Raw genomic sequence first — 13,879 nt, 5'->3', positions numbered from 1 at the left:
GGCCCTCATTCCGAGTTGTTCGCTCGCAAGCTGCTTTTAGCAGCTTTGCACACGCTAAGCCGCCGCCTACTGGGAGTGAATCTCAGCTTAGCAAAATTGCGAACGAAAGATACGCAATATTGCGAAAAGACTTCTCTGTGCAGTTTCTGAGTAGCTCGAGACTTACTCTTCCAGTGCGATCAGTTCAGTACTTGTCGTTCCTGGTTTGACGTCACAAACACACCCAGCGTTCGCCCAGACACTCCTCCGTTTCTCCAGCCACTCCCGCGTTTTTCCCAGAAACGGTAGCGTTTTTTCACACACTCCCATAAAACGGCCAGTTTCCGCCCAGAAACACCCACTTCCTGTCAATCACATTACGATCACCAGAACGAAGAAAAAACCTTGTAATGCCGTGAGTAAAATTCCTAACTGCATAGCAAATTTACTTGGCGCAGTCGCAGTGCGAACATTGCGCATGCGCAATAAGCGGAAAATCGCTGCAATGCGAAGAAATTTACAGAGCGAACAACTCGGAATGACCACCTTAGACCTTGCATTAAACCCACACAGTACAAACACAGTACACATAAAAATCACATACAGAGACAGGAGGTCAGACAGAAGCATGTCCCTGTGATCACTTAACTTCTATTTCGGGACCCCCTGCCACTCTACTGTGCATTCTGATGTCCATACATGTGTGAGCACCCATTGCCAGTGAAGGATCCTACAGAACCCCTCCCGGTAACTACTGTGGAGTGAGCTGATAGGCTATAACTGCTAATGCCAAGCTCTAGAATGTTTTACTTTCTGTAGCTTGGGAAATTTAGCAATTAAGCTTTTAAAAACCGATGGACCACAGCAGACATTTCTGCCAGATGGTGCTTAATATTTAAAGGTTACCCAAAGAAAATGGGTATTCTGTATTTGTTGATAAATAGGCTCCTTTGGGCCAAGACATCATTAGGGGGGTGCTGGCCACACCTGTGTGTTACCCTTCCAGGGGGTGACAACAAAATTCCAGCTCCACCGCAGTGACTGGGCCTGGGTGCTGCACTATGACATTGTCATGCATCGCCCAGCTCCTGTCACTGAGGAGGAGGTGACAATGCAGTTAGAGTCTCCAGGGGCAGACAATCATCCCTGTATATGCTGGACATGCCCCTGGAATAGTATAAATGGGGGCTTGCTCTAGGCCACGGCCCCTTTTCAGGCAGCTGCCACTGCTTATGGGCCCGATTCAAGGCTAGATGTCTGCTCTTGTGTCTGTTATAGAAACTGACATAATATATAAATGCTAGTATCAGCCTTCTCCCAGTGTAGAAGCCTGCATCTGCATGTGCAGCCATCGTCAGTGTCTCTGCCATCTTTAATAATACAGATAATTCTTAAGATGCCCCATTGGTGCAGTATTGTGTGTACCATCGACACTTGCACCAGCCCTATGGCAGGTGCAGTTTCTCCATCTCAAGATGACCTCTGTGGCTGTGGCTGTGCATTTGGGAACACAGTCACTTCCATTGACATGCCTGTGACACTGCCATGACACGCCCATGAGACTTACTCTTTTCGCTTTAACTTCTAGCCACCTCCCAATCACCGCCGAGAAGCACCCATCACTATGCCATCCTATTTTTTATATCATCTGCCATATCGCAACAGCATCTTTGTATATACATTCTTTGTGCAGCTAAAAGGTTTCTGAATAATTTTTGCATGCACAACTACAAATCATTGCTGAATAAGGCCCTACAGCTATATCTCTACTCATAAAGCCCCTTAATAACTGTGATGCCCAATGTTGATTGTCTAATAAAAAGGTAATTATTCTAGGAAGGTGACTGCTAAAAACCTGAGTGGCCCCACTGATGCCACAGTAGGTCAAGTAATTTGCCCGGACAGCCATTCTTAGGGCTTGATTCAGGTCCTGACACAAGTGAGGGCACTGAGACAGAGTACGGATGTTTGGTACTTAATGCTCATGTGCAGTATGAATCCTGTGTTGTTAGACGCAGTGCGGCTGCAGATGTCAAGTGATTGACAGTCTGCAGCCATTTGGGGGGGCGGCGATGACAGCTGTTTCACAAAATAGAGGCGTGTCACCTCAGTTTTATGGGAGTGCCAAGGCCAGTGTCTCCATCTTCTGAAGGAGATTTCCAATCCTCTTAGAAGGAGCTGCAGTGGCCAGCCTGCGTGACTGTACGAGTCACTCGCAAGATACAGTACTAGATCGCACATGCATGCAGGAGGCATCTACTTCTATCAGACGCCTCCTGCTGCATTACCATACGCAAGCACCACTAATGAAGCAGCAGCAATGGTAAATCCAACCACATTTGAATCAGGCCCAAATTGTCCGATAGGGCCACACATTACAGTGATTCTGTTGCTCAGCCATCAATGCAATTCAACAGCAAGATCACAATGCTTGTGGACAGTTAATCCCAATAAATATTGCAATATGTACCTCAGCAGTAACAGGTGTTAATCTGAGAGAACCTCATCAGTCAGATATTATGTATATGGTTTTAAATTATGTGAGGAGAACAAAATCAAAAAGTATGTCCATGTATTTCTAATATTTTGTTTTATTATATACTGCATATGGAAACATTGATCTCATCATATCTCTTCTACTTAGAAACTGTCTAATCTGAGAAGATCTAGCGCATACAGTATTAGCATTAAAAACAGGATGAAGGGAATCATATGACATCTGCCCACACAGAGAGATTAATGGCCCATTTGTGGACATGTCAGCATTCAGTACTTGTGTGACTTTTACTGATGTGTTAATTAGTACAGTCAGGGATGCTGCATAGAATTTGCTGAGACATATATTGCGTCTGGATTTTCAGCAATCTGCAGTCAGTGATGTTTAATCTTTACTTGCGATGAACTTCAACATGTTCAGATATATAATAAAATGTGCAGAGAGATTTAGATTTGGGAGAGGTGTGTCCAAACTGAAATCTAAATTGTAGTGTAAAAATAAAGTTAACATTTGTTATCTACATGTAAAAGCAGAAAAAACATAAATGTATTTGTTCCCTTTGCATTGCAACATTGTTTTTTTCTGATGCAAAGTTAGTTTCTTGTTTTGCTTTACTTCCAAATCAAAATCAGGTCCACAGTCCTTAACCACTTGCCAGGCATGGTCGCATCAGATGCTACCATACCAGCAAGTGTCTTATCTGACCTGGCTACACAGGATGCGAATAGTCAGATAAACAGTGTTATGGTGCCCATACACTTGTGCGATGCCCCGCGACGCAACATCGCGGGGCATCGCACCGGCAATTCAGGTGCGATGAAATAGCACCTGAACTGCCAAAGTGATTACCATGCGATCATACGATAGATCACAAGTTAATCATGTGATGGGCACGTCACCGCCGAGTGGGAGCGGCCTCTGGCCGCTACCGGCGGGTGCCCATCACACATCGCAGTGCGATATATAGCATGTGTTTTTAAAAACACATGCGATCGCACTGTGATTCGATAAATATTAAGTGCAGCACATACTATCTTGAGACATGAGATTCGACCGGTGTGCCCACACATCACGTCGAAAGGGAGACTTCCCTCCGCTGCTGCTCTCAGTCCCTCTGCATCCCTGCACTCTCCCCTACTGATTGCCATACTGCTACTCACTGCTGTTTGGTCAGCATGGCAGGACTCCCTTCCCCCCTTTCAGCGGCTGCAGACAATAGCAGCCACTGGGGAAGTGTAAATTAACCCAACCCCCCTAAATCCCCTTTGTGTACCTGGAGGCTGTCCCGGATTTCAAAATTAAAGCCGCGATAGTCACAATGTTTCAGATGGTCGCGATGTTCCAATTGTCATGTCCGATGTTCCGATGTTTTGAAAAAATCATAGTCCTTTTGAAAGCTATGGTCTTTAGCAAACTGTATGTCACAGTGGGCTCCCCGCAAAACAATAAAAGGGGAGCACATTGTGACATACAGCTTGCTAAAGACCGGAGCTTTCAATAGGACTATCATCTGGTCTGTAATCAAGCCTAAAAAGAGTCTTCTGTCATCTCTACCAGTGGACAATAGATCACACTGTTGTGTGTATCCCCAGGACTGTGGCATTCTCTCCATGGGCATTATATGCAACTAGAATGCAGTCTCCTGCAAGTGGTAGTATCCGCTTTAATTGTGCTGTGCTTGCCCTAATTTCTTCTTTTATTATATTGTTGTGATATTGCAACTTTTTTGGGAATTTTACTCATATGTATAAATAAATGTTCATTTAGTATATACCATATCCAGCTATTAGCGCTGTTTTATATCTATTTTCCTAGAATAAATCATTATTCATGATGCGGGATGCAGAATACAGCATCATAGAAAACAAGAAATAACAATATGCTACCAATAAGATCAACAGACATATATCAAAGGGGACACACAACAAGGAGGGCGAAAGGGGGGGTGGGAGACAAGACAATTCACTCTCTTAACACGAAGGTATACACTACAAGCTCACTGACACCATACAGTATGTGCAGAATAAAGAGAAAGTTATAGCCTCGTCACATTAAACCATTCAAAGAGAATCAAGACATTTGTATAAGATCCAGGAGGTGTTTTCAAAAAGCTTCTCAATATGTGCCTGCGTTTTGGGGTCAAGACTGTTAATATAGAGTTCCCATTTCATGTAAAAACGAGCTACACCCCGTTCTATGTCCGGTAGAGTGGCTTGGCGCTCAAAATAAAAAATGCGTAAGAGTAAGTTTTATAGTTCACCTAACGAAGGGGGCGATTTTTTCATCCAATGATTCAATATTACCTTTTTTGCCACAGTATGAATGACCGTGAGAACGGGGTTAACTCGTCTTTTGTCTGGGCCCAGAAACCAACCCGAGAAGCATGAGCAGAGGCAAGCAATTGGATCTTTTGTTAGCCTTAAAGAGAAAATCTGGTCAACATAGTCTATAACTTTATTCCAGAATTTATCAATTTTACCACATGTCCAAAAGCAATGAAAGAAAGATGCGTGTAATATATGACATTTTGAGCATTCACTAGTACCGTCCAGGAACATATGCACTCTGGGCCAAAGCAATATATGCTCTGTGCAAAACTTTAAAATATACTTCTTGCAGTTGAATCGAATGCAAGTACTTAAACGTTACCTGGCATGGTTTCATGATCGTGGCCTGATGCGGGAAACCCGGGATATCTTCCTTCCATTTGGAGAAAGAGCATTTCCACAATTTCTCCTTCTGCAATACTGTAAGATGAGCATAAAAATAAGTAAATTGAGGTACAAGTGAGAGTGAGGAGAGTGTGTATTGGATCAGGAATGTCCTTTGAGGACATAGAGGGAACCATTGTACTAATAAAATGCAAAACATTTTGGTACATATAAATTGGAAGTAGGCAGGCCAAATTTACCTTTCAATTCCTCAAAGGTCATCAAATGAGTCCAACCGGGGTCATATACATCTCTGATAGAGGAAATGCCAATCTCCTTCCACCTTTTGAAAGTCGTGTTTTCTAAATTAGGAATAAAGCAAGGGTTACCCCAAAATCTAGTGAATCTGGAAGAACTCGGATTCCTGTGTAGTTTGGAATTTGTGTACTGTCAGGTGGCATAAGTGTCTGAAAACAAAATATTTGATCTAAGTAGAGCCGATAGTTTAAGGTTTGGGGCGTGGAGAAGTGTACTGGGGGAAAGAGGGGCAAATAATTCCTCTTCCAATGCATAATTTGTAAAACAAGAGCGCTCATAGAGCCAATCTGTGACATGCCTGAATAAGACAGCCCTGCTAAATGCCTCTAGTTCAGGGATTCCCAGCCCCCCCTCCAATTTCCGCAGCTGGAGTTTAGCATATGAAACTCTTGGTTTATTCCCTCCCCACAAAAATCTTGAAAACATAGAGTTCACATACAGTACAGTCTATCCTATTTGGTAGGGCGTAGTCGCAACATTTGTAATATCTAAGAAAGTTTTGGGAAGGCTATACATTTAAGGACAGTAGCCCTACCCAGTAATGATAACGGCAGATGAACCCAGCAGTCAGAAGACCATGGCGAGCTGCCAGAACTGGTTTAACATTACCACTATATATCATCTCTAATGATACAGGTATTTAAATGTCCAAGTACTTAAGAGCCTTTTGAGCTAAAGCAAATTGAGCTAATATTGGGTGAGCTTTAAAAGGTGACACAACCCCAGTGATAGGAATAAGTTCTGATTTGGTGAAGATCACCTTATAGCCAGCGAAAGAACCAAAATAATTAATGATAGACACAATAGACGCTATAGAATTTCAGGGATCAGAAATAAATAACGTCACATCATCAGCAAATAATGCCAATTTGACTTCCAACTTACTCACAGAAATTCCTGTAAAAGAGGATGTGTCATGAAGAGCTATCACCAGGGGTTCCAAGGCCAAAGCGAAAAGCAAAGGGGACAAGGGGCCACCCTGGTGAGTTCCTCTTTGACTATAAAATGGGGAAGAAATATACCTGTTACCTAGTACCTGAGTAGCCTGTTCCGTATACAAACGAGATAACATGTCTACAAAGGCTGTTGGGGCCCCAAATGTATGTAAAGTTGCAAATAAGTGGTCCCAAGTAACCATATTGAATGCCTTTTCGGGGTCAAGTGAAAGGACAACGTTAGTACCGGGGCATGTTGAGAATTTCAACCATTGCATCACTGTTAGTACTTTTCTGATATTAACGACTGGCGACCCCAAATGAACCCCAACTTATCTGGGTGGACTATAGAGGGCAAATTAAGCTTCAACCTGTCAGCTATAATCTTGGTAAGGATTTTATAGTCTGTGTTGAACAATGAAATGGGTCTATATGACTCCTGGAGTTCTTAATCCAGGCCTGGCTTTGGAAGGACCCTAAGAATTGCCGAATTAAAATTACTGAGTAAGGACTGACCCGAAAGTACAGAGTTATAGAGAACCTGTAAAGGTTCACAAACATGGGGCAATAATATTTTATAATAATCATTGGATAGGCCGTCTTGCCCCGCGGCTTTGCCGGTTTTCAAATCGTTAACCACCTTTTCAATTTCCTCCTTAGGGATAGGGGCCATTAAGGAAGATGCCTGAGTATCAGACATCTGGGGCAGTGTGAGACGAGACCAGAAAGCCTCCTTGTTGGACAGAATGACATGGGCTGGGAATATAACCGTGAGTAAAAGGAACTCAAAATCTCAGTAATCGGAGCATTATACCTAACCCTATTACCAGTTACAGTACGTAGAGATTTAATCACTGAAGGAGGGTGGCACCCTTTTAATAAGAAAGACATTAACTTGCCTGGTTTGTTACCATATCTATAAAAAGTGGTATTTTTGTAAGAAGTATGTTTAGCTTCCAGAAGGGGCAGAACATTATCAAAAACAGCCTTTTTATGATTATAGTCTGCTCTGTTCACTGGGTTAGGGGCTGCTTTAAACTGTTGAAAAGAAGCTGACAGGTTATCATGTGCTTCCAGATAGGAACCACCTAAGGTCTAATCCCTGTGGGCACAATATGAAAGAATTACCCCCACCCCGTATTACAGGTTTGGAAGCCTGCCAGAACAGCAATGGCCTCTCAGTCTCAAAGCAGGAATTACTGTGTTTATAATCCAACCATGCTGCTTCCAGCATGTTGAGAAATTTCAGGGAGTTCTCCAGATGTGCTGGGAAATGCCACTGCCGTATGGGACCCTTGTCAGTATGTACCGATAATTTTATCCAGCACAAAGCATGGTCAGAAATGCTGATAGCCTCTATCTTAGCATCTACAACCTTCGGAAACATATGCTCGGAAAACAGCAGGTAATCAATGTGGGAGAGTGTGCCATGGGCTGCAGACAGACATGTATAATCCCATTCAAGGGGATAGCATGCCCTCCACACATCCACCACCTTTAATTGACGAGACAAATAGGGCATATGACATACCCTCCAACATTTTACACATAAAAATCAGTACAAATTAGAAAAGGAGGCATGGCCACAGGTAAAGGGGCATGGTCACGCCCCTTTTCCTATACTTTCAATGGAAGTTTGGAGAGCCAAAAAATCGGTACAGACCAAAAAAAAAGGTACTGTTGATGGTATGATAGGGGATACTAATTTTTGGGGATTGGCCTCCTTGCCATTAGAGAACATTTCTATCTAAAGTTGGTGACGACACAACATTGAAATCCCCACCCAGTATGATAAACGAGTCTGCATGACCATACAACTTGTGTAAAACAACTAGGAAAAATGCTTTGGGGTGTGCGTTAGGAGCATACAAATTGCATAGTAATAAACAAGAGCCTTCGATCGAAACATCAACTATAACATACCAACCCTGGGGGTCTGCAAGTACAGAATAAGTAATGTGGGATAATGATTGCTTAATCAGGATAACCAACCGCACCACGGGCCTTAGAAGTGTATGCGGCAGAGGTGAAAACTGACCAACGAGTGTGTTCAGTTTGGCAATCTCAAGTTCAAGTTCAGTTTATTGTCATCAGCCAAAGCAAATTGACAGACGAAATTACAATAGTACATAGCATCAAGTAGCAGGGACAGTGGCGTCACAAGGCGGGTGCGGGGGGTGCGGCCCGCACCCGGGTGTGACGCCTGGAGGAGGGTGACACCAAATGTCAGCTCCTCCGCACTGACAGGAACCAGGTGCTGCAGTGAGAAAGTCTCCTACAGCACCCGGCTCCTGTCACAGAAGAGGAGCCGACAGCGGACGGAGACTGGCTCTGGGGGAAGCCCAGCATCTCCGGAGATGCTGGGCACGCCCCCAGAGTGATGATTTCGGGATCCCTGCGAAGCCACGCCCCCTAATTACAAGGCCATGCCCCTTTCTCGCCATGATCGCGGCAGGAGATCAGGGGCGCGCACCGGGTGTCACCACACCCGGTGACGCCTCTGGCAGGTGACACAATCATAACATACAAAACATAAAAATAATACGATCATACATTTAGCATCCGTACTGCAGATGGAATTAAACTGATCCTAAAACGACTGGTTCGTGCTAATAAAGCACAAAACTTCTTTCGGGATGGAAGTTTGACAAAGAACTCACTGAAGGGATACTCACTTTCCGATAAAATACTCCTAGCTTTTCTTAAAACCCTGCACCTATACAACTCGTCAAAGCTGGGCAGTGGCATACCAATGATTTTACTAGTAGTTTTCCTAATTCTCTCTAATGCACACCGATCTTTTAAAGTACAACCACCATACCATGTCTCAATACCGTAACTCAGGATGCTCTCTATCGAGCACCTATAAAAATTTAACATGGTCTGCACGCCAACACCTGCTGCCCTTAAACATCGCAGGAAAAAAAGTCGTTGTTGAGCTTTTTTTACTATCAGTTGCAGGTGCGCTGACCATGTCAGGCATGACAAAATCTGAATGCCCAAGAAACGGAATGAAGCAACCATTTCTACTGCCTGATCACCAACAAACACTGGCGATTTCTGCAGCTGTACTCTCCTAAAAGCCACAATCAGTTCTTTAGTCTTCCCGCTATTTAAAAATAAATGATTTTCATTACTCCAATCAACTAACTTCGCAACTTCCGTCCTATAAGCTGACTCATCATCTTCAATAATTAAACCTACTACAGCAATATCATCTGCAAATTTAATCATTTTGACAGATGCATCTGCTGACACACAATCATAAGTGAACAACGAGTATAGGAAAGGGCTAAGAACACAGCCCTGGGGTACACCTGTGTTTATCAGCACCTCCCCGGACCTAACACTACCCATTTTGACCGTCTGAGGACGATTTGTCAAAAATTCTAAAATCCAGTTACAAATAAAACTGTCAAGGCCTAACACAGATAATTTGTTCATCAAAGACACTGGAATCACTGTGTTAAAGGCCAAACTAAAATCAACAAATAATATCTTTGCATAGGCATTCCTCTCTTCCAAATGAGACAAAATAGAGTGCAACAATATAATAATCGCATCATCAGTACACCGGTTCCGTCTGTAAGCAAATTGGAACGGATCGAACCCAGCAGTGAAGAAGGATTTAATATGGCTCAATACCAGTCTCTCAAAGCATTTCATTATGAGAGATGTTAATGCTACAGGCCGGTAATCATTAAAACATTTAGCTAACCCTTTCTGAGGGACTGGGACAATACTTGTCAGCTTAAAACTCCTTGGCACTACCCAGTGCATAAGTGACAAGTTAAAAAAGACTGTTAGTATCCCACTCAATTGCTCTGCACAACCATGGAGGACCCTCCATTGAATGCCATCAGGTTCTGATGACTTGCCCGGATTTACCTGATGCAAACAATTTGCCACAGCGCCTTCTTTGAGCAACAGGGGGGTTTCCCCGTCACTGGGAATCTGCGGTAGCTGGGGTAATCTATTACTCTCTTCAAATCTAAAGTAAAACAAATTTAAATCCTCTGCCAGTACCTTACTAACCTCTCCATAATCATTCTTTTTAACTTTGCACCCAGTCACTTCATATATCAGCTGCCACAAACTCCTTGGATTCTTATTCAGGCTCCTAAGATCTTCAATATTTTTTGAATAGATAATTTTTGTTTTTTTAATGCCTAAACTAAGTTGGGCCCTAGCAAATCTCAAAGCGGTCTGATCTCCAACCTTGAAAGCTCTATCCCTAGCTTTAAGCAGGGCACGAACCTCCCCATTTAACCAAGGTTTCTCATTGGAAAAAGTTTACATTTTTTTCCTCACCATAACACTCTTTGTACATGTATTAATATAACAGGAAATCAGAGAAGCCGATAAGTCAATATCAATCTCCAGTTGGAGAAGATACATTTCCTGTAGGAACGCAATATCCATACAAAGCTTATTCAAATACATGAGGTTTTTTAAAGGTCTCTTCCTTTAAGCTGGGGAGTTTATGCCCCCCACACTCCAAGTGCTAAGTGTTACAGTAAGTAAGACATATGTGGCACTCCACTAAGAGTATCCTCAGTTGGTGTGTATTTATTTAAAGCAATCATGTAAATAGTGTATAATGTGTCCTGTACCGCATGCTTCATTTGTACTGGTGACAGTGGGCCTGTGGTTGGATATGCTGAAACTGGCAGTGGGGTTTCCGGTGGTACCCCTGGTGTCCATCGTGTCCTAGCAGATGTGGTCATGCCAGGTGTCACAATTCTGCGCGCTGCGATTCTCCAGGTACGTCAATCTGAGATCGCTGCCCCGTGACACCTTTACTAATTACCTCAGCGTGTGGTAAATCCACGCGGTAAACTGCCACCAGCAGAAGTACCAGTTGCTGCATCTTCCAGGCTAAGCGACTTTGATGGACCACGCCCAGGGCGAGCTTCTGCTCTCACCCCGCACACAAAGTTATTAATATGTAAAAAGGTAGGTAACCAGACCTCGGTCGAGGTTTTGGGTTTAGAGAACACAGATAACAGAACTAAAATTAAGAATTTTTAATCCAAGTATAAACTTTAAAGCTTAGTGTTACAGAAAAAAGAAAGTTACAAGAATATAATAGTTGTAAATATTCACACACGTAAATACAATTTCAAATAAAATAAAAAATTAGGAATAACTCAGCTTCACCTGAAGTTGGAATGGCGGATTGAGGCATATCCTTGATTGACTTATTGGAACATCTGTATCCTTCAATAGCCTCATGCAGAATGAACACCTTCCAGCCTGTGTTCCGCATGTTTAAAACCCAGGCTGCACTCACAGGCCCCTCTCCCTCTGGAGAGTTTGTTTAACCCTTCCAAAGCCAGAGTGAATGGAGTCTTAGCTCATACTGTGGGGTCTCTTAACCATACTAACAGGGGTGGATGGCCTTATCTTTCAATTGCTTGTTTGATGCTTATAAGGCTGGTACCGGCACTCTTGGTCACATGAGCAGGGATTATTTAATTACCCCTCTCATTTTGTTTGAAGGAATGAAGCAGGCTTATCCATTATACTGGGACAGTATATACAACTGGCTAAAGGGACATTTATCACCTTTTGTAGCCAAAACATATTTGCTAACCCATAAGGATATACCCCCTGTTGGTAAAGTAACAACTTGTTTGAAATGACCCAAGCCAGGCCTGACCCTGGCCTCTGAAATGCTGTTGCTTTATAATGTAAATTGCCACAATATACAGATAAGCTAAGGAAGAGCATTGAAGCTTGTCACCTTTCCACATAGCACAACCTTTGAATTGTTTACTATTTCTGGACCCCTGATGTGTCTGAGTAAACTTTACAAGGCAATTAACTCTCACCCCAGGTTCCATCCACAGACATGTTTCTCAATGCAAAATACATTGAAACAGCAATCAGATATCTTGATATCACATACATTGATATTAACAAGCCTATTCCTACTTGAAATAGCCTGGATCATGACACCTCCCCCCTAAAAATAGGCATGGGAGCAATAGGTTTACATGCCAGAGTCTCCCATGCCATTTACTACATGCTGTCCCTCATCCTGCCGTGACAGGTGGAGCCCATATGTCATCCATCCCAGGCAGGGGGTGGGCATCAAACACTGGGGACTCACCCAACTCCACACTATAATGAGCATAAGCTGAGGCTCCACCTATCACAGCAGCCACCGCTTGATGGTGCAGTTTGTCTGCATGACATGTTACTAGGGGTGTGTTCCCTTGTCTTCCCCCTGGGGAAAGTACATGTGTTGTGTGGGGAACACCCTGCTTCTTAACCTGTGTCCCCTATGTCACTGTCTCAGTGGTCATTGCCTGAGTCACAATATATTTAGTGCCTTTGTCACAGTGTCCAGTCTCCACAGGACTAATTTTTATCTCTTCCATAACTGGCACCTGGGAACAAATTTGATAAATTCCTAGTTCCCTGGAACTGACATCAGAAGAAAGGGCATAATCTGACACCACACTTTGAGAAATGGGGTCAGCTCTCTCCTGGGCTGCCAGCTCAGGGGATGGGAATTCAAACAGTGATTGATTAACCCTTGCCACACCTTTCTTCCTTGCAGGGTCACCTAAGACATGCTCATTCAGCCTTACAGTCATATCCTCACACAGCATCTCCTGGGCTCTGAGCCGACCCTCTCCCTCAGGGATTATTTCAGTAGCCCCAATCTTTTGTACACCTAAGGCATCTACCAGGGTCCCATCTGAGGGAGCAGCTGCTGTTGGGCCCTGTAATGGGTTCCTGTTCCTGTTCTGGGAGGCTGCAAACTGCTGGCACGCATGTGTCCCTGTCCTGGTAGGCTTTCAGCCGTGTCACAAGATGTACGCAATGTCCCTTGCTGCCCTTCCTTCAGTCAAGCGCCATTTGTTCTGCCTCAACTGAATCAAGGCTAGGGCCTTCTGCCCCACTTCAAATATGCGATCCCAGAGCAGACCCTCCCGAGAAGTTCGGGGTACTACCATCTGCCGCACAGCAACTGGCCCTGGTATGGTATCTGGGACAGGTTGCTTACTGTGTAAATTATTGCAGGCTTCACCACTTTCCTCTACTGGCTCAGCCACAAGTGAGGGTTGATGGGCCCTCTGGGGTTTTAAGGTCCTATCTGTCCATGGCCCACTCTGATAGATTCCTCCTCTCCATAGCCATTCCATGCTTCGGTCCCCTGTGACCACTAAGGGACCACTGCTGATTCCTCCAAGGAAAAATGTGCAGCCCTTCTGCATTGCCTTCTGCTGGGTACCTATAGCTAGGGAACACATCACATCAGGCACATCTGTATACAGTGTGCCCACATCATTCCCAGGTGTCTGTAACTTGGGGGGTCTAGTGGTACCATAATGGGGAGAAATGTAATCATTAATACATACCGGGGAAAATACACCTAGATACTTTTCCCAAACAATCCCTTCCTTCCCTTGTGTTGTATTGGGGCTAGCCCTCTGTTCAGCCTGGAGAGGTAAGCTTTCCACTGAAGCCTCAGTGTATGGGAATCC

This window comes from Pseudophryne corroboree, chromosome 7 (genome assembly GCF_028390025.1).
Source record: "Pseudophryne corroboree isolate aPseCor3 chromosome 7, aPseCor3.hap2, whole genome shotgun sequence".
Taxonomy (NCBI): Eukaryota; Metazoa; Chordata; class Amphibia; order Anura; family Myobatrachidae; genus Pseudophryne; species Pseudophryne corroboree.
The sequence above is the reverse complement of the archived record's forward strand: the minus strand, read 5'-3'. Positions refer to the sequence as shown.